The 19,671-nt window shown below is 34.5% G+C and overlaps 1 long non-coding RNA gene across 1 annotated transcript in view; it reads right to left on the bottom strand.

Annotated features, from left to right (window-relative positions):
- Window positions 1-17,692, bottom strand: part of LOC113600809 (uncharacterized) — a 224,261-nt gene extending 206,569 nt beyond the window's left edge. Inside the window, exons 1-2 of the long non-coding RNA XR_003421902.2 lie at window positions 17,568-17,692; window positions 14,542-14,735 (exon numbers count right to left, since the gene is read on the bottom strand). This is a non-coding gene — a long non-coding RNA (uncharacterized LOC113600809). The remainder of the gene's footprint in view (window positions 1-14,541; window positions 14,736-17,567) is intronic.
- Window positions 17,693-19,671: the final 1,979 nt, after the last annotated feature.

Here is a 19,671-nt window from a genome sequence, read left to right as displayed (position 1 = left end):
TGATTGGGAAAGAGCATTGTGTATATCTGTGCAGGTGCACATATGTGTCTATTTGTTTGAAATGCTAAAAAGTGTTAAAAAGATAAACCATTATTTTCTATGATATAAAAATAAGTAGTGCTTACTTTTTAAATTAAAAAAAAATAGCAAGATTGCGGTGCCCGAGTGGCTCAGTCAGTTAAGCATCTGACTTTGGTTGAGGTCATGATCTCGCAGTTAGTGAGTTTGAGCCCCGTGTTGGGCTCTGTACTGACAGCTCAGAGCCTGGAGCCTGCTTCAGACTCTCTCTCCCTCTCTCTCTCTCTCTCTCTCTCTCTCTTTCTCTCTCTCTTTCTCTGTCCCTCCCTCCCTCACACTCTGTCTCTCTCTCTCAAAAATAAATAAACATTATTTTTTTCAAATAGCAAAATAAAATTGTATTTACAATTATACAGTTAAATACTAAGTGACTGGAGAGTTGCTGTTTCTGGTGTATTAGTCTCAGGAACAACTAGATGTGGGACAGGCAAATGCTTTTTTCCCCTCCTAATACCTGTTAGTGCCTTTTGAGGTCTTAAAATATGTTTAAGTACTAATTTGATAAAATTTCACACTAACTTAAATATTTAATTAAACCTTGCCTTTTAGCTTTATGCAGAGATTAGAGACAGCCAGAAACTGACACTGCATCCAGCCTACAATTTCAATTATATGTATTTGGTACTATATTCAACAGAGTACTATATTATGTTGTTTTTTTACTTCACAGAGGTTATGTTTTAGGTCACTTACAAATTTACAGAAAAAAATCAATGAGGAGTACCACGAGTTCCCATATACATGCTCCTCCCCATTCAGAATTTCCCCTGTTATCATAACTTTCCTTCATGTAGTACATTTGGTTTGATTAATAAACCAATTTTGATACATTATTTTTTTAAATTTTAGCATTTTTAAAAAATTGAAGTATAATTGACATACAATATTATATTAGGTTCAGGTGTACAGCATAATGATTTGATATCTGTACACACTGCAAAATAATCACCACAATAAGTATGGTTAACATCCATCACCTTAAATAGTAACAAAACAAATTATTGTGATTAAGAACTTTTAAAATCAACTCTCTTAGCATCATTAACTATAGTTACCATGCTGTACGTTCCATCCCCATGAATTATTTATTTTATAATTGGAAATTTGAACCTTTTGCTCCCCTTCATCCATTTTTCCTACCCTGCCATCCAGTCCCCACTGCTGGCAACTAGCAACTCTGTTCTCTGCATCCATGAACTTCTATTTTTGTTTGCTGTTTGTTTTGTTTACAGATTCCACGTATAAGTGAGATCATATAGTATTTACCTTTCCCTGACTCACTTCACTTTAGCATTATGCCCTCAAAGTCCATCCTTGTCACAAATAACAAGATTTCATTTTTTTTAATGACTGACTTGATTATCATTAAATAAAATCCATAGGTTACCTTTGGTTTACTCTTTGTTTTGTGCATTCTATGTGTTTTGGCAAATGACTAATGACATATATTCACCATTACAGTATTATACGAAAAAGTTTCATTGTCCTAAAATCCCCCTTTGCCCCATCTATTCATCATACCTTCCTCACAGAACCTCCAACCACCGATGTTTTTACTGTCTCCAAAGTGTTGCCTATTCCAGAATGCCATATAGATAGAATTATACAACATACAGCATTTTCATACTGGCTTTTTATACTAAGAGATATGCATTTAAGTTTCCTACAGGTGTTTCTGTGCTTTTGGAGCTCATTTCTTTTTATCACCGAAGAACATTCCTTTGTATAGGTGTGCTGTAGTTTGTTTATCCACTCACTTCCTGAAGGACATCTTGATTGGTTACAAATTTTGGTAATTATGAATAAAATTGACATAAATATTTGTGTGCACATTTTAGCATACATGTTTTCAACTCATTTTAGTAATTGCCATGGAGCACAACTGCTGGATTGAACGTGAAGAATATATTTAGCTTTGTAAGAAACTGCCACTGTCTTGCAAAGTGTCTATGCCATTTTACATTCCACCAGCAATGAACGAGAGTTCCCGCAGCTCCACATCCTCAAGAGCATTTGGTGTGAGTACATATTAGTAACCAAAATATTAGGAGCCTTTAATTAAACAGCAGCATCCATAAAAGGTGGCAAATCCTTTGGTTAGGAGGCAGCAAGAGTACTTTGTTTCGTGTCACTTTTTGCTTACCAGATTTAAAACACAGAATGCTATAAATGATTTCAGAAGCTAATGGTTATAAAATACATATCCACGAGTGAAATACAAATAACTGTTTTCTACTGACTTTTAATCCAATGATTGGCTATTTGTTGATTAATTAAGTATATCCATGGCAATTTTTCCCTGAGTAAGAATTTTTCTTTCCTTTTTCTTACCTTTTCTCTATTTTTTCTTCTCTGGTTTTGAGATTTACCACTGTATTATTTATAATTTTGTTTGGAATTTTACTTAGAAATGAATCATATGTGTATATACATGTACATAACTCCAATAGTTTTTATTATTTAGAGCTCTAATAGATTCACTAACCTTTTAATAACATGAAACTTTATATTTAAACTCAGGTTTAATGCACTATGTTGGACTCACTGACAAAATGGCCAAGAAATGCAAATATGAATAAAAAAATTCAGTAATTAGGCTCTCACTCCTTTCATTACTCCTGTGATTTAGGACAAGTTATTTAACCTCTTTTCAATTACCATGCATGGCATGAAATGAGGAACATACCATATAAACATTAGGTGGTTTGATGAAAGAACAGAATAGCATAATGTAATATGCTTTGAAAATAAGCATCTTATTTAACATGTTTATATTTGTTTATTTTATATTTATGATTTTTAAAAGCATAACCCCATGGATCTGTCATCAATTAGTATACTTGATTATATATTTAAATGTTTCATTTTCAATAGCTTGAAAATTTCATGTGATACATTGTTAAGACGTGGATATGATTTTTAAAGATGCATTTTTTTAAAATTTATTTATTAGAGAGAAAGAGAGAGAGAATGTGAGCGATGGAGGGGCAGGGAGAGAGGGAGACAGAGAATCCCAAGCAGGCTCCACAATGTCAGCCAAGAGCCCTTCACGGGGCTTGATCTCATGAACCATGAGATCATTACCTGAGCCAAAATCAAGAGTTGGATGCTTAACTGACTGAGCCACCCAGGCGCCCCTAAAGATGAATTTCTAATAAACAAACTGCTTCTCTAAGTTATGGTTTTTGAAAAAAGATATTCATGAAACACAGGAAAACATAAATATGAATAGTAGTACAGAGATCCTTCTCTGCTGAGGAAAGATAAGTACTCCAGTCAAAACTAAAATAATTTTTGTAAAGTATCAGTAAATGGGATAGATCTATGGGAACTGACTTAAAAAGTTATAATAGAAACATTTTTATTCTTCCCATTATGAAGGGTATAGATAAAGATACAAAATACCGATAGATTTTTGTCTAGAATGGCCTGAATCTAAAGTGCTCCAGGATATGTGGATTGTGTAAAAATGTCTGTTCTCACCTAGGTTATCCTGAGCCCATTTTCACATACTTTCAAATCAGAGAAAGTAGTGGAAGTTCTCTTTAAGATTCAGTAGAGACTAATTTCATCAATATCAATATTTGAGGTAAAGATAGAAGCAGGAAGACTGATGGCTACAATATCAATTTTCAATATGGGTAAACCACGCTTACTAAGAGAGATATAATTTGAACTGTTTCAAAATTATCTAATAAAAACTATATGTTATGTATATTATATGTTAGTTTCACATCTCCCCCCAACCCCCTTGTTTTGGCTTCAGATAGATAATTCTGACAGGGGACTGGTGGGGTGAACAGTCAGGCAAAAACAGAGTTGTCCTAAAACAATAAATTATTATTATTATAATGAAAACCTTACTCACTTCCTCCTAAATTTCTATTGCTATTTGACAGATGACAAGTTGGCCTTGTCAACTCATTCTAAAAACAAAAAAAATGGCAACATCTAGAACTGTAGTTTTTCACATAGCGTAGCAATTGAAAATTCCAGTTGTTGAATTACTTTTGAAAACCTAGATTATTATTATTATTATTTCAGCTATTTTAGGCTTGTGTAATATATAAAATAATAGAATATAAACATGGAGGATTGTTAATTTATATTTTCATCTGAAAAACTAATAAATGCAAATACTTTTGATAGAACTTTACCATTAGAAAAAAATTGGTTATCTGTATCTGTTAATATCTATATATTACCTATATTATTATGTTATTATATATATATATATCAGTTATAATATATATATTTTTTCAGTACCTATAAAAACATTTATATGCAGCCATGGAAGACTACTGTCTGCGTAATGTGGTTTGAAGAAAATGGGAATTGAACTGTGGTGAAAATATTTCTGAATTCTGTCACGTAAGCAAATGTTAGAGTTTCATTAGAAATCAGGATATGTTATTATATTTGACCACATTTTCAATGGGTTTCCTGTAAAATATAACTATCCTTTGAGTGAAGTAGCAGATTAAGCTCATGATAATGAAAAATTGTCCTAATTGAGAATTACTTGTTAAATGAAACATAATTCTGCCTGCTAAATATAAGTGAGTAATGGTGTTACCTAAGGGTTTATTGGACAGCTCACAGGACCTCCAGGAAGACAAGAGAAGTTGGCTTGAATACCTGATAGTCCAGAAGAGTAATCTCAGTCAAGTAAAGGATTGGTTAGTGAAAACGTCACTGCCACTGCTACCAGGCACAGACACTGTAGACTATGCTGACCTCATCATTCTCTTGACCGAAGATGCCCCCATATGAACCTGTTGCCACTGCTAATCCCGTAAACTGGATATGGATTCTACTGATTCCATGAACCTCACCATAAATCCCACGTGACACTGCTCTTTATTTTATTTGGTTTTGCCTCAGTGTCTGCAATAGGTGCATGGGATTGATCGGTCTGGTTTCCAAGTAAGTGCACATACTACCTACAAGACAGATTTGGAAAGCAAGAATCTGAAAATATCAAATTCTGCTGTTTAAAGCAGGGACTTCTTTGTAGCATAAAAGATTTTTCAAACATATATATGGCATTAATTTACTGAGGAACAAAAAGTAATTATAAAAACCTTCAACAACAACACCTTCGGTTGTCCAATATCAGTATAATTATCTCTTCCCTTATCTTCATTTCTAAAATAACCCCCCCCCAAATTATCCATTTTCCCAACATAATATAATTATATTTTATACAATCAAATACATTTAAACATTCCCATCAAAAAGCTTAAACCAAATTATCATGAACTATGGCATACAAATTTAAGACCACAATCATATGCATTAAAACTTTATTCTGTCAAAATTCTCATTTTGATATTGCCAATTACACACACCCTTTATCAATAAAAGAAAAAAATAAATATATAATGAAAGGAAATTATTTACATTGTACACATATGCATATGCCAGAGCAAGTAAGGGAACATGGGTAGATGCTAGAGTACCCATTTTTTAACATGTCAACAAATCACAGTTGGTTTTGACAAATCCTCTACTTCATTAATCATATCATGCGTCCGGTAATTTCAGCAAGCAACTTAAGTGTTAAGAGTTCCTGCCCTGTAAGGTAACCCATATCTTCATTTTTAGGGGATCTGAGTCTTTGTTGGTCCTACCTGTATAAAATGGCCACGTTTTCCTTAAGGTATACCCTTTGATATAACATCACAAGTGTCTCCATTTGCATTAACTAAGAACAAGACTCAGAGTCTTTCAAGTGAAATTCTTTAGTTGTAAAATTAAATTATTCAAGAAGTAGGAGATTGATAAGACAAGGAATAATTATCAATAATGAGTGTGGTATTAAGCCAGCTACCATAAAATGCTATTCAGGCTTAATCTTCTGGGAAAATTCTGGGAAAGAGTGCAAATGCACATTTCCATCTTATTTATTCTACTCATGGGATAAGCATCATTGGTTGAGTGCTGCTCCAGGGTGCTATAATCACTTGGCATGTCCAGCCTGCTGCCAGCACTGTGTAGGAAGCTAGCCTTTCCAAAACCCAAGATAAAAGGACCTTCAGTATCAGGGATATAGATACTACCTGGTGGAAATCACCTGGAGCATACAAAAGGTCCAAGAGGTATGGGTTAGGTATTGCCACTGCATGCTACACTTTGGTGTTCTCTTGTGTTTAAATTATTTTCCTTCTCATTTCTACTGAAACAGACAATACAGATTGCATCACTGAATCCACAATGAGCGCTGATGCTGTCACTACAAACAGCTACAACTCTAATAATTGCAGTTACAGGACCTAGATGTAACTATTGATGTCCTATTGCAGTCCTTGATTCCTCATATTATTAGACACTAACTCAAGTCTATGGTAGGTGTGCTTGACCAGTGAAGTCTAGATCATGGACCTCGCTGTATATGGAAAGGAGATTAAAATAGAAAATAACAGGATATTTCATATTTTTATATGATGCTAGAAAGAACTCAAATAAAAAGCATAAATGCAAGAGGAGATATTACAACTGATGTCACAGAAATACAAAGGCTCATAGGAGACTACTATGAACAACTATATGCCAACAAATTGGTAACCCTGATGAAATAGACAAATTCCTGGAAACATACAACCTACTAAGACTGAATCATGAAGAAACAGAAAATTGGTTCAACCAGTAATGATTAAGGAGATTGAATCAGGCCTTAAAAATCACTATTCACTTACCTCCATGTTTATCTTTTATTCTCCTATCTCTGTTCAAATACAGTCTAGAATCTCCTCAGTGTATACGGGAGAACAGAGAACCCCCAGACACTTCCATGGTCTCCAAACACTCTACTTTCTCATTGTTTCTTCTCTTCCACCTTGATCTTATCATCTACCTAAAAACAAATGTCATTTCTGAGGGAAAATTTCTGTGGTCATATCCTTTTATTTTATGTTCCCATAATATCCTGTATTTTTCTAACACTATCAAAACACAATTTTTTCTTTCTTTTTTTTTTCAACGTTTTTTATTTATTTTTGGGACAGAGAGAGACAGAGCATTAACGGGGGAGGGGCAGAGAGAGAGAGGGAGACACAGAATCGGAAACAGGCTCCAGGCTCTGAGCCATCAGCCCAGAGCCTGACGCGGGGCTCTAACTCACGGACCGCGAGAACGTGACCTGGCTGAAGTCGGACGCTTAACCGACTGTGCCACCCAGGCGCCCCAAAACACAATTTTTTCAAATCACGATTTTATTTTTTAATTTTTTTAATGTTTATTTACTTTTGAAAGAGAGAGTGAGAGAGAGAGCGCACAAACAGGGGAGGAACAGAGAGAGAAGGAGACACAGAATCGGGAGTAGGCTCCAGGCTCTGAGCTGTCAGCACAGAGCCTTACACGGGGCTCATGAGTGGTGAGGTCATGACCTGAGTGGAAGTAGGATGCTTAACTGACTGAGCCACCCAGACACCCCTCAAGTCATGATTTTAATGTTATTTATTTTCTATTTATTTTCTCTGAAATATTCAAACTCCATATTTGAAAGATAATTTCTCTTTTATTTAATACTTAATCTCAACCACCTAACGGGTTTCTCTTCATTTGTTGTATTATACATATCGGAGGAAGGAGAAACCTTTAAATGAATATTAAAAAATTATGGTATATTTCAATTTGTGTCTTAGAGATTTCTCTCACGCTGATACCTAGTAACCGTGGATCTTGAGTCTGGTAGGTGTTTTATAAGGCTTGTGGGGTTATCTAGGTGAATGGTGGCTCAGACCAGGGAAATGATGGGAGTTGAGAGGATTGGACAGATCCCATAAATATTTAAGTGGTAAATTGGTAAGACAGAATAAGAGTTGATGCATGGAATAAGGTAAAATGAGATGGCCAGCTTGAAAAAATTGACTTTACTGGATTGATAAACTCAGTTGGATAGTGATGACATTAAGTTAGAAAACAGAGAACAGTCAGTTTGGATGATAAGAATATTTTCTTTGCCCTTATGCTGCACAGAAATAGACATTCTAGAGAGAGTTTTAATGCCATGTTTCATTCTTTAAATTCTTTAAATGTTCATATCGTTTTTAGAATTATATACAATAAATAATCTATGTCTCACTAATTAATTAAGACAGATTTTTAGAGCATATTTTATTTTTTATTAAACAGTAGGGACATCTGGGTGGCTCAGTCGGTTAAGCGTCTGACTTCAGCTCAGGTCATGACCTCACCGAACATGAGCCCCTTGTAAGGTTCTGAGCTCACAGTTCGTGAGTTTGAGCCCCATATCAGGATTTGTGTCTCCCTCTCTCTGACCCTCCCACGCTTGCACTCGGTCTCTCTCAAAAATAAATAAATTAACATTAAAAAATTTATTAAAAAGTAATAATTTATTAAACAGTAATAATATTCTCTCAAAGAAAATTATTATATGCTGAAGATGTTATGGGAAAAGTTATAATTTGAAGGGTAACTAACCACAATTTTGAATTTTATCTTTCCTAAGCTTAAATATAATTTACAGTCATAAATAACAATGAGCTTTTGTTATAATACTCCTCGTGAAGAAAGATATTTTACAACCCCCACAAAATGTTTCTAAAATACTCTATGTTCTTGTGTTTTTACCATTTAAGTTGGCTACTTAAAAGTGCAAATGGAGATTCAAATAGTGACCCTATGCTGCCACCCAATGGAAGATATGGGAAATTATCTGTTTTAAACGTACTTCAGTGACGTTTATACCACATTAAGTAAGAACACTCCCATGACATTTAGAGTATTTTTCTATTAAAAGAATATCCACAATGTACAAAGGTGTGCGTCAATATATGTTAATTTATTTAGCTGTAATTAAACTTGTTTTATGTCTTCTTATCCTCACTATGGCCCAACTCTAGTTTTATTTTGTAGAAGCATACCCATTCAGGAAATGAAAATTTGATGTTAGTTAAAAATCAATACATAAAGTTATTAAATATTTAAATTCATTAAAACAAAATACAATATTTAACCACACATGGGTATATAAGTACAGTCAAAATGAGAGTGCAGGAGGAAGAAAATAATAAAGTGATTCAACATGGAAAATGGGGTTGGGGTTTGCATATAGTATATTAATTTAGGACAGAGGTGTAGGCTTCATCTAGATTTTATTACAACTCTGAAGCTTAGCAAAGGTGAATTTTGAAACGTAAGTAAAGCATTTTATCTCAGATTCTATTTAAAATGGGAATAATATAATTTATATCACAGGACTTTGGCAAGGATTAAATTAAGTAATATCTGAAGAGTACTTGCATACATTAGTCGTCAAAAAATAATATCTAGCAATAAGATTTTCTGTACAGTAAAAACATTTCACAAGTTTTATAATGCTTTAAAAATATTAACCCCACAATCAGCTGTGGACTTCTTGGTTGACACATATTTATATCTGAAGTCATATAAGCTTTTAATATTCTGATTAGAATGCATCACTAATAAAAATCACTTAAAATCAGGTTTAGTAGATACATTAACCCTGCTTGTAAGTAAGGCTTACTTTTGCTTACACTGCAGTAATGATGACGGTAAATAAAAGCATGATGTTTTTGTCGACTTGAGTGGATGAACTCAAGTATTTTTTAATTTTAATGATTGTCCTACTTCTATTTCATTAGACCTTGCTAAAATGACCGTCTCTAATGGTTCTGATTGCTGTCAAAATTTAAGACCTTTCCAGTGTTCTGCAAAGTTTGGTCTATAGGTCACTCACTAGTGGTTCATGTTTACAATATTTCCTCATGTTATTTAGTCCTCCACTGCTGGTATAATAAATTACCATAAACGTAGTTGCTTAATACACACACATTAATTATCTTGTAGTTGTATAGGCTAGAAATCTGATGTAAGTCTCCCTGGCTTAAAATCAGTAAAAGCAGGCTGTTTGCAGGACTGCCTTTATCCCTGGAGGCTTTAAAATGAAATCCTTTTTTTCTTTTTTTTGCTAGCTTCCATAGGCAGCTTGATCCCTCACTTGCAGCCTCTCTATCTTCAAAATCAACACCATTGCATCTCTCTGACCATTCTTTTGTGGTCACATTTCCCTGTCTCTCTCACTTGCCTATCTCTTCTTCCACTTCTATGAATCCTAATGATGTCACAGGACACACCCACATAATCCCCTTAAATTAATCAAATCTGCAAAGTCTTTTCTACTATGTAAGGTAACATTCATAAATCCTAGGAATTAGGACATACATTTATTTGGAGACATGATTCTATCATATCTATCAGTGGCATCAAGTGGTTTGGCAGTTTTGTTTTTTAAAACAATATTTTGTTTTGACATGTATTTCACAATTTTGAAATGTTGAGTCATCATTTTTATAGAAATCACATTACAGTCTTAATCATTACTTCTGAAATTAATTTTTAGTGAAAAATGTTATTAGAAATTTATTTATATTTCTTGATCAACAATCAAGCTGCAAATACACCAAACAAAAACAGCATTTTGAATATTAACTTACACAAATGACAATTTAAGTTTGAAACACATATTCGTGTAATAACACAGTTCAAAGATGGAATGAAACAAAGTCTGCTTTGAGGTCTGTGAGGGGGGTATGTTAGTCAATAAAGTTTACACATGAAGAAAAATGCATACAACAAGCCAGGTATGCCTTTTTATCTTGAAAATTGTGCTATACCACTACAGACTTTTAAAGATCAGATTACATTGGAAACTTCTCGATTTTTCTATAAAATTCAGTATTTTTTCAAGAATTATAAAACAATAAGCTGCATAACAAATAGGGAGATAAAAATTAAATTCAACCAGATTTTGATGTTATGCCAAATGGTATTTATCAAACATTTGCTTGACTGTACAAAGTATGGGTTAACACATAGTTTTTACTTGGGACAATAATAAAAAGAAACTATACTGATCTGCATAGATATCAGTGTTATACAGTCCTCTTAGAACAGTGTTCACTAAGAGTGTTTAAGACCACTACATCAGAATCACCTGAAATTACTGACAGGAGCTGAGTCAGAATTTGTGCAGACCCCATGGTTCTTAAAAATATGCAGTTTGAGAAACATTCTCTTTTTTTTTTTTTTTAGTTTTATTCATTTATTTTATTTATTTATTTTTATTTATGAGAGAGAAGGCATGGAGGGTCAGAGAGAGAGAGAATCCCAAGCAGGCTCCATCCTATCAGCACAGAGCCCGATGTGGGGCTTGAACTCAAGAACTGTAATAACATGCCCTGAGCCGAAACCAAGAGTTGGACACTTAACCTACTGAGCCACCCAGGCACCCCAAGAAACATTATGCCACATATGAGAATATGTCATATGCTATACATTACATATAACATACGGGATAGTAGGACAATGTTAGGGTTGAAGTGTGAATTGCCATTAAAATTAAGATGGCTGCTAAAATTCTAAGAATCCTTTATGTAGTAAGAAATTTTTTTTTTTTTGAGAGAGAGTGTGTGCAATTGAGTGAGGGGCAGAGAAAGAGAGACAGAATCCCAGGATTGGCAGAGGGAGAGGAAGAGAATCCCAGGAGAAAGAGAGGGAGAGGAAGAGAGAACTGGGGCTCATCTGAAGTGATGAGCATGTTCACCTGAAGCAGGGCTCAAGCACACCTGATGTGAGACTTGAACTCAAGAACTGTGAGATCATGACCTGAGCTGAAGTCAGTTGCTTAATGACTGAGCCCCCCAGGTACCCTGTAGTGAGATACTCTTAAAGATCAGAGTTGTTTTTTCTAATTTTTTCTTTATCATTTACCTAATTTATTTTAAAGCAGAATGAAAGGTTAAGTGTAACTGAATGAGTAAATAGGTTATTAGTATACCTTCAGATATATAAACAGTGAGATAAAATTTTAAAAATAGAAATCTTCCTTGAATTACATGAAGATAAAGAACTTCTCTGTATGGTATTAAGCATCTCATTTTCATATAACGCACTCATTATGAATTTTTCTAATAGCAGTGTAAGGGAAACATATATTCAGTGTAGATGGTCATTACAATTCAATTTATAGAAATTAAAGAGAGCACCTGTATAGATCCTAAGATGTTAAATTAATTATAAAGAAATATTATGAATAGCTGTTTGCTACAGAATAAGACAAATGAGATGAAATCAACAAATTCCTAGAAAGACAAAAATCACCAAAATTGAATTAAGAATCAATCAAATTTGCAAATAGATCATGTAGTAAAGGTGAACTAATTAAAAAATCTTCCCATAAATGAAACTGAGTTAACTTTATCAAACACCTAAGGTAAAGATATCCTAATCCTACCCTAACTTTCCAACTCTTTATATTACCCCAACATGGATATAGGATGAAGACATAAGAAAGAAAGAAAGAAAGAAAGAAAGAAAGAAAGAAAGAAAGAAAGAAAGAAAGAAAGAAAGAAAGAAGAAAACCACAGAAAAATATCTTTCATGAATATACACACAACAAACTGAATCTATAAACATAGAAACCTTTATACACCATGACCAAGTGGGGTTTATCTAAGGAAAATTTGATAGTTTAAAAACCATAAATCAATGAACATAAATAACATTACCTACTTCTACATATAATAGGATAGGAAAGACAAAACAAGCAAACAAATTTAAAATTTACACATGATAATATCAATAAATGCAGGAAAAGCATTTGATAAAATGTAACATCCATTCCTGTTATAAGCGTTTAGGAAACTACCAACAGAATTGAATTTTCTCAAACTAGTAATAGACAGTTACAGAACACCTATAGCTAACGTCATAGTTAATAATAAGTGAGTGTCTCTCCTCCCCACATTGGGAAAAAGACCATGATACCTCTTCTTAACAACCTCTATTCAACATAGTACTAGAAGGGTCTAACTAGTCAAATAAAATTTTTTAAAAGTGCACAAAGATATAAAATAATGAATAAAACTGTCCTCATTTGTTGAACACCGCAAAAAAAAAAAAAGCTGGCAATAATACAAAACAAAACAAACAATAGACAACAAATTCTGAACAGCTGGAAGTATAGTTTTTCATGACTTCATTTTCTATTCTCTCAGCATGTTAATTATACTTCCTTTTTTGTTGTTAGTGTTTGCCTGAGAGTTGGAAATATAATTTACAATTAATGTAAATCTTCCTTCATATTGCACTGTAACACTTGATGTGTAGTGCACACACCTTATAACAGAATATTCCCAAATTTTCCCACCTGTCTAACATATCTGTCATTTACTTTATCTACACACTATAACCACCTAATACATTATTTTAAATAAAATTTTAGCTGATAAATTAAAAAGGAGAAAATAAAATATTTTATTTTACCTATAATAGTCCCTTTATAACACTACTGTTTTCTTTACATAGACCCATATTTCTGAACTGTATCATTTTCCTTTTCTATAAAGAACTTCTTTTAAAATTTCCTTTAAGACAGGTCTACTGGGAAAAAATGCCCTCAATTTTTATTTGTCTTAATATATACTCATTATTTAAATCATAATTTCACTAGATACAGACTTTTAGGTGGGCCTTTGTTTCTTTTCCTTTTAACATTTAACATATTTCACTAGACTTTTATCTTATTTTAAGAGTGACTATTAGACCATACTACTTATCATAAGGTTGAGTTGCTAGCAAAGTAGAAGAATAAATATCTTCTGTAAGAATTTTAATCTCAATGAATACTGAAGATGTGTTTATCTAAAATTAATAAAAATTTCAGGATTTATTTTTAAATAAAGACTTTATGTTGAAATATTCATACCAGTCAATTCTAGTTTTAAGGGAAGAAAACAAAACACTCAATGTTTAAAATAAGTGAAAATATTTTCTATTCAAAATTAAATAAAAATACTACAAGCCCTCTAGAGAGATACTTATATTTGACTTTTCAAAGTGACCTACTTTAACCAGTTATAATTATTTCAATCATCTTTCTATTCAATTTATGAAATGAAGGCTTTGCTTTTTAATGGGTAATCTGCATTTTATTAAAGATTGAAAGCAATGCCCATAGCTTAGTTATTCTTCACCAAAGCAAACTCTTTTTTTGGAACTCAATGCTTATCATATAGTTAAAATGCACATTTCAAGTAGTTAATTTCAGGCTTGAAAAACAAGAAGCACACATATAACTGCTATGGTTACAACATAAAAAAAATAATGCAACTTTGATTTCTCAAGTACTAAATGTCATGTTCTGGAACTCCACTGAGATAACGTAAGTTAGAGCTTAATTTTCAATGAAGTCTATATGGAAATAATAAGCACAGAATAACAGTTCCAGTATGTGTGTTTGATGTAATTAGAATGCTAATAGGAAATGCTTCAGTGAAAAAAAGTCAAGAGTCCACATCAAATTTAAATTCAAGCACTGTGAACAATGAAGTTTTTTTAAATGCTTTATAAGAAAAAAGAACTATATTTTCTTACTCAAATTTCTTTACGTCTGAAGCAGTTACATCTCATACTTACATAAATGGAAATTTGATAGTGTGTCATTTTTTTCTTCTTATCAAGGCTGCTGTGTGAATAGGTAATGGTCTGGGAAGAGTTGTATGGTTTTTTTTGGAGTTCAGTCCAGTGTTCTTTGAGTTCTGTTTTGGTGCTATTTTGACTTTATGAAAGCAGGATATTAAGCTTGAATCTCTGAGCCACTGTTTTCTCCTCTGTAAAATGAAGATGATACTTAGCTTGGTATCAATACATATGTAATTGTTTTGAACATGAATAATATATGTAATGAAACAATCCAATCTATTTATATACTAACTGAATGATGGTAAGTTCCAAAAGTTGCAGTTAAGTGAAATATTAGTAAGCAACTTCATACATGTGCGCGCGCACACACACACACAAATTCTTACAATATGCTTTCCTTCAGGCTTTAAAAATCAATAGAATGACCTGAAATAGCATATTTATCTCAGTCAAGATTTCTTCAACAATAAAGTTTTACAAATGAGTTATCCTAAAGGATGATGATTGTTTCAATAATGTAATATAAATTAATAGAATAATTATTTGATTTGTTTGCTATTTTACTCAATTCACTAATAAAAAATAAAGTTTCAAAAAAATGAAGATAAGTATACAGCTATTTAATTTCAAAGTAGAGGGGCGCCTGGGTGGCTCAGTCGGTTAAGCGTCAGACTTCAGCTCAGGTCATGATCTTGCAGTCCGTGAGTTCGAGCCCCGCATCGGGCTCTGGGCTGATGGCTCAGAGCCTGGAGCCTGCTTCCGGTTCTGTGTCTCCCTCTCTCTCTGCCCCTCCCCCGTTCATGCTCTGTCTCTCTCTGTCTCAAAAATAAATAAAAAACGTTAAAAATTTTTTTTTAATTTCTAAGTAGATATTTACCACAGATTTTCTTAACTTTAAAGTCAGTATGTGTATATTTTGTTTTGATTTCCAGTAGACCATCCCAGTTCTATTTTTTTTTTTTTTTAACATTTTGGTACTCTTGCCAAGTCTTGGAAGGTTACTTAATTCCTCAAGGAGTTCTAGTTCTATATTTCCTTTTTCAGGATAATAAAGAATTTGATGGATGCTTGGATTTTCTCTTAAGTACACTTAAATATATATAAGGTTTTTTGGAGAAAATTTCAAATTAGCAGTCTTCCTTATTTCTTCATCACCTTGCACCCATGTGGAAGCTTAAAACAGCAATTTCTAATATAAAGTATGATTGACATTATTTTTAAAAACCGTAAGAAGTATGAAAAACTTGAATTTCTTGGGGTCAGTGAGGTATTTGAGTTCAAGCATCACTTTTCAGGTAACTTGCTACTTCACTGATTAGTTTATAAGTAATATGTTTCTACTTTATATCTAAGAAGTTAACTACTTTTATGCATCAAATGCTTACTTAGCTCAAATCTTTGATCTTTTATCCTTGGAAATTATGAAAAAGGAGAATGGTCTAAAATAATTTGATTTGTAGATAAGAGCTTGCTAAGCAAGGAAGTTATGAACTTTTAGAGAATCTTAATTATCAAGGACAAAATATAACACCAAAAAGTAATTGTAGTCTTAGGACAGAAGATCACACCCTGAACAAAATGTTTATTATTCCTGCAACCTTTAGACTTACTATTACTTTTCCAAGCAGATTTTATTCTAAGAGATCTAAGGGGATCCAAGAATGACAGGTTTGCCAGATGTCTGTTTATTGGCCAGCATAATATTTTTTTAATGTTTTTATGTATTTCTGAGAGAGACAGAACACGAGCAGGGGAAGGGCAGAGAGAAAGAGGGAGACACAGAATGCAAAGCAGGCTCCAGGCTCTGAGCTGTCAGGGGCTTTAACTCATGAACAGGGAGATCATGAGCTGAGCCAAAGATGAAGCTCAATTGACTGAGCCACCCAGGTGCCCTTGGCCAGCAAAATATTTTCACAAATAAGCCAACATCTCAAATCTTGGAGGGGCGCCTAGCTGGCTCAGTTGATAGAGCATGCAACTTGTATCTCGGGGTTGTAAATTTGAGCTCCATGTTGGGTTTAGAGATCACTTAAAAAATAGTTTTAAAAATAAAATAAAATCTTGAACATAAAATCCAGGATTGATGAATTATCTATTTTTAATAAAAGAGTAAGAGGGAGGGACCAAGAGGGTGACATCAAAGACTCTTGAACTTCCCCTCTACTCCAAGAATAAACTGAATGTACAGCTACACAGGGTGCAATCTGAAATCCAGGAACTAGATGAATGAGCCCTTCACATCAGGCAAGTGCGAACATACCCACTTGGCAACAGGTAGGAAAGGTTTACCATAAACTCCACCTGGACACAGTGTCATAAAACCGGTAGGGAAGTCCCAACTCCCAGCTTCTTCCTGGGAAGCAAAATGTTTGAACCACACAGCTAGTGCCCCAATTTGTAAGACTTATTTGAGGGATGAGACCCCAAAATGCCACACTGTGAAAGCCAACATGGCTGGCATTTGACGAGTTGCACAGCACTATACCTATCAAGGAAACAGGTTTTGTTTGTGGGTTTTTTTTTTAGAAAGTATTTTCTAGCAACCTTTTTTCTCCTTTCTGTTTAATGTCTGGCTGCGGGTGAGGGGTGGTACCTGGGTGATTCAGTCCCTTAGGCGTCTGACTCCTGGCTTGGGTCAGGTCATGATCTCACGGTTCCTGAGCTGGAGCCCCATGTTGAGCTCCGTGCTACCAGTAGAGAGGTTTCTCTCTCTCCCTCTCTCTCTCTCTGGCCCTCCCCACCTCTCTCTCTCTCTCTCAAAATAAAAAATTACCCCCCCAACCCCCAGGAAAAAAGTCTTTAAAGCCTGTGGGGGCGAAAGGAGGCTTAGTCATTTAAGCCTCTAACTGACTCTTTACCTCAGCTCAGGTCTTGATCTCAGGGTCGTGAGTTTAAGCCGGGAGCTGGGCGTGAAGCCAACTTTAAAAATAAACAAAAACAAACAGACAAATATCTGTTTTAAAAACTCTGTGTAACAGATTTAGTTGCAGTAAACTCGGGAGCTGAAGCAGTCCACTTACCCTGAAATTCCTCCTTTGTCACAGCCCCATCACCTGGGTCCTGCTTTTCCTTTTGCAATCCTCTCAGAATTTCTGACGAACGAAAGAGAAGGCGTGACCTCCCGTGGGCGCTCACGGGAGACGGTGTTGCGCATGTGCACAACTTCCGAGGTGGCATCCATCACAACAGACCCGCCTGGGGAGCTCCCTTGTTGCGCGGGAGAGCTCCGTTCAAATAATGCAGAGGAGAGTCCCTGTTACCCAGAACAGCGATAGGCAGGTTAACGTAAGAAGCCTCTCTGAGAGGATAGCGGTCAGCCCTTAGATATGTAACCATCAGAAGTCGCAGCACAGGAGACTCCCTGGAACTGGTTACTGAAGTTTCCAGAAGTGAAGCGGCCAAATGACACGACTGGCTCCAGTGGTAGCAGCAAACTCCAGCTCACCTCGCTGGCAAGTATTTCTTGAGAATGTGATACTAACATCAGCCCAGTTTTCAGCGACAGCAATGGCACCAGTTGCCACCGTGAGCTGCTTTCAGGTTCTCTTCAGACTTAAAATACAGACGCCTTTACGTTTACTTTTGTGGATTATTGTTCTCTTTCGGAGTCAAGGTTGGTGCTACGTAAGTGGGTGTCTGCTGCAAGGAATTTGAGGACATCCTCCTCCATTTGCAGGATATTAAGGACTGCAGATATCGTAAATGTTTCTCTTTAAGTTAGGACGGGAATCCAGAACAACTCCATACAGACCTTGTGCGTATCGATGATAGGTTATTGCTTTGTGGTTACCACAAAGCTTACATAAAACTTAAATGCCTAAAGTCTTGGCATTTAATAAAGCCTTCCAGAGGAATGCTGGCGATTCAGGAGAAGGCAAAGGCCTTCTTTTGGAACTTCTATTGCCTTTCATAATTACTAAAATATTGTCTTGTATTTTTATACTGTAGACAATTCCCAAGCTCAAGTTATCACAATATGCATGTGATGAGGGCATCGTTATTATCTCTGCTATAGAAAAGAATATTCAAAGGGTAATGGTCAGTTCAAGGATATAATTGAACTAGCAAGAGTAGGAAATAGGACCCAAGTGTCCCAAGTTATAATTTGGTATGTTTGTACTAATAAAGCCCATGTAATAATAAATGCATTAGTGATACATGCCGTACAGTATAAAAATCTACCCAAGAAGTATGTGCCTGTATGCACGTGTGTGTTGTTTCTAAAGCCCCTAAACTCCCCAGTACATGGAGTTTTAAAACTATAAGGCCAGCCTCTCAAATGTTTTTTTGAAACTAAATTACCCCTATATTTTATGAAACTAATCTACACAGTAACCAAAGGTTTTATTTTTCAGTTTCTGGAATTTTTTTTTTATTCTAGTAACAGTAAAGCATTTTTATGTACTTTATGTATGTACTGTAAAATATTTTACATACTTTTTATGATGTAATATTTAAAAAAGAGTAAAAATAACTGTTTGGTAACAAACTTATTTTCTTGGCCAATCAACTTTCCTATATTCAGAATAGCTGATAGGGTGCTTAGGTGGCTCAGTCAGTTATGGGTGCGACTCTTGATTTCAGCTCAGGCCCTGATCTCATGGTTCATGTGTTCAAGCCCTGTGTCAGGCTCTATGATGACAGTGTGGAGCCTGCTTGGGATTCTCTTTCACCATCTCTCTCTCTGCTCCTCCAGGGCTTACGCGCTCTCTCTCTCTCAAAATAAATAAATAAACATTTAAAAAAATAACTGAAGTGAACCCCCTAAATTGAATTAAGATACAGTGAGTATGCTTGGTTCCTATACCCCAATACTGCAATGTTTATGAAAAGGTATAGAATCAAAAATATTTTAAACAGGAACACATGGTTCTATTCATTTTTCTTATAATATTGTTTCATACTTACTTGACCCTTGTTGCACTTTCACCAGTCATATTAAATCCTTCTCTTTTATAAGTTATTTATGTAGCAAAAGCTATGATGCTAATTTAATAAATAATTATTTTAATACTATTTCACTTAAATTGAAATTTTATTTAGACTCATATCCTCAAAAATCTCCTTTATCTTCTATTTCATACTCTATAAAATTTTCACGCATCCCTACTCTTTTTTACAAGA

This window comes from Acinonyx jubatus, chromosome A1 (genome assembly GCF_027475565.1).
Source record: "Acinonyx jubatus isolate Ajub_Pintada_27869175 chromosome A1, VMU_Ajub_asm_v1.0, whole genome shotgun sequence".
NCBI lineage: Eukaryota > Metazoa > Chordata > Mammalia > Carnivora > Felidae > Acinonyx > Acinonyx jubatus.
This window is presented reverse-complemented; position numbering and strand designations above follow the sequence as displayed.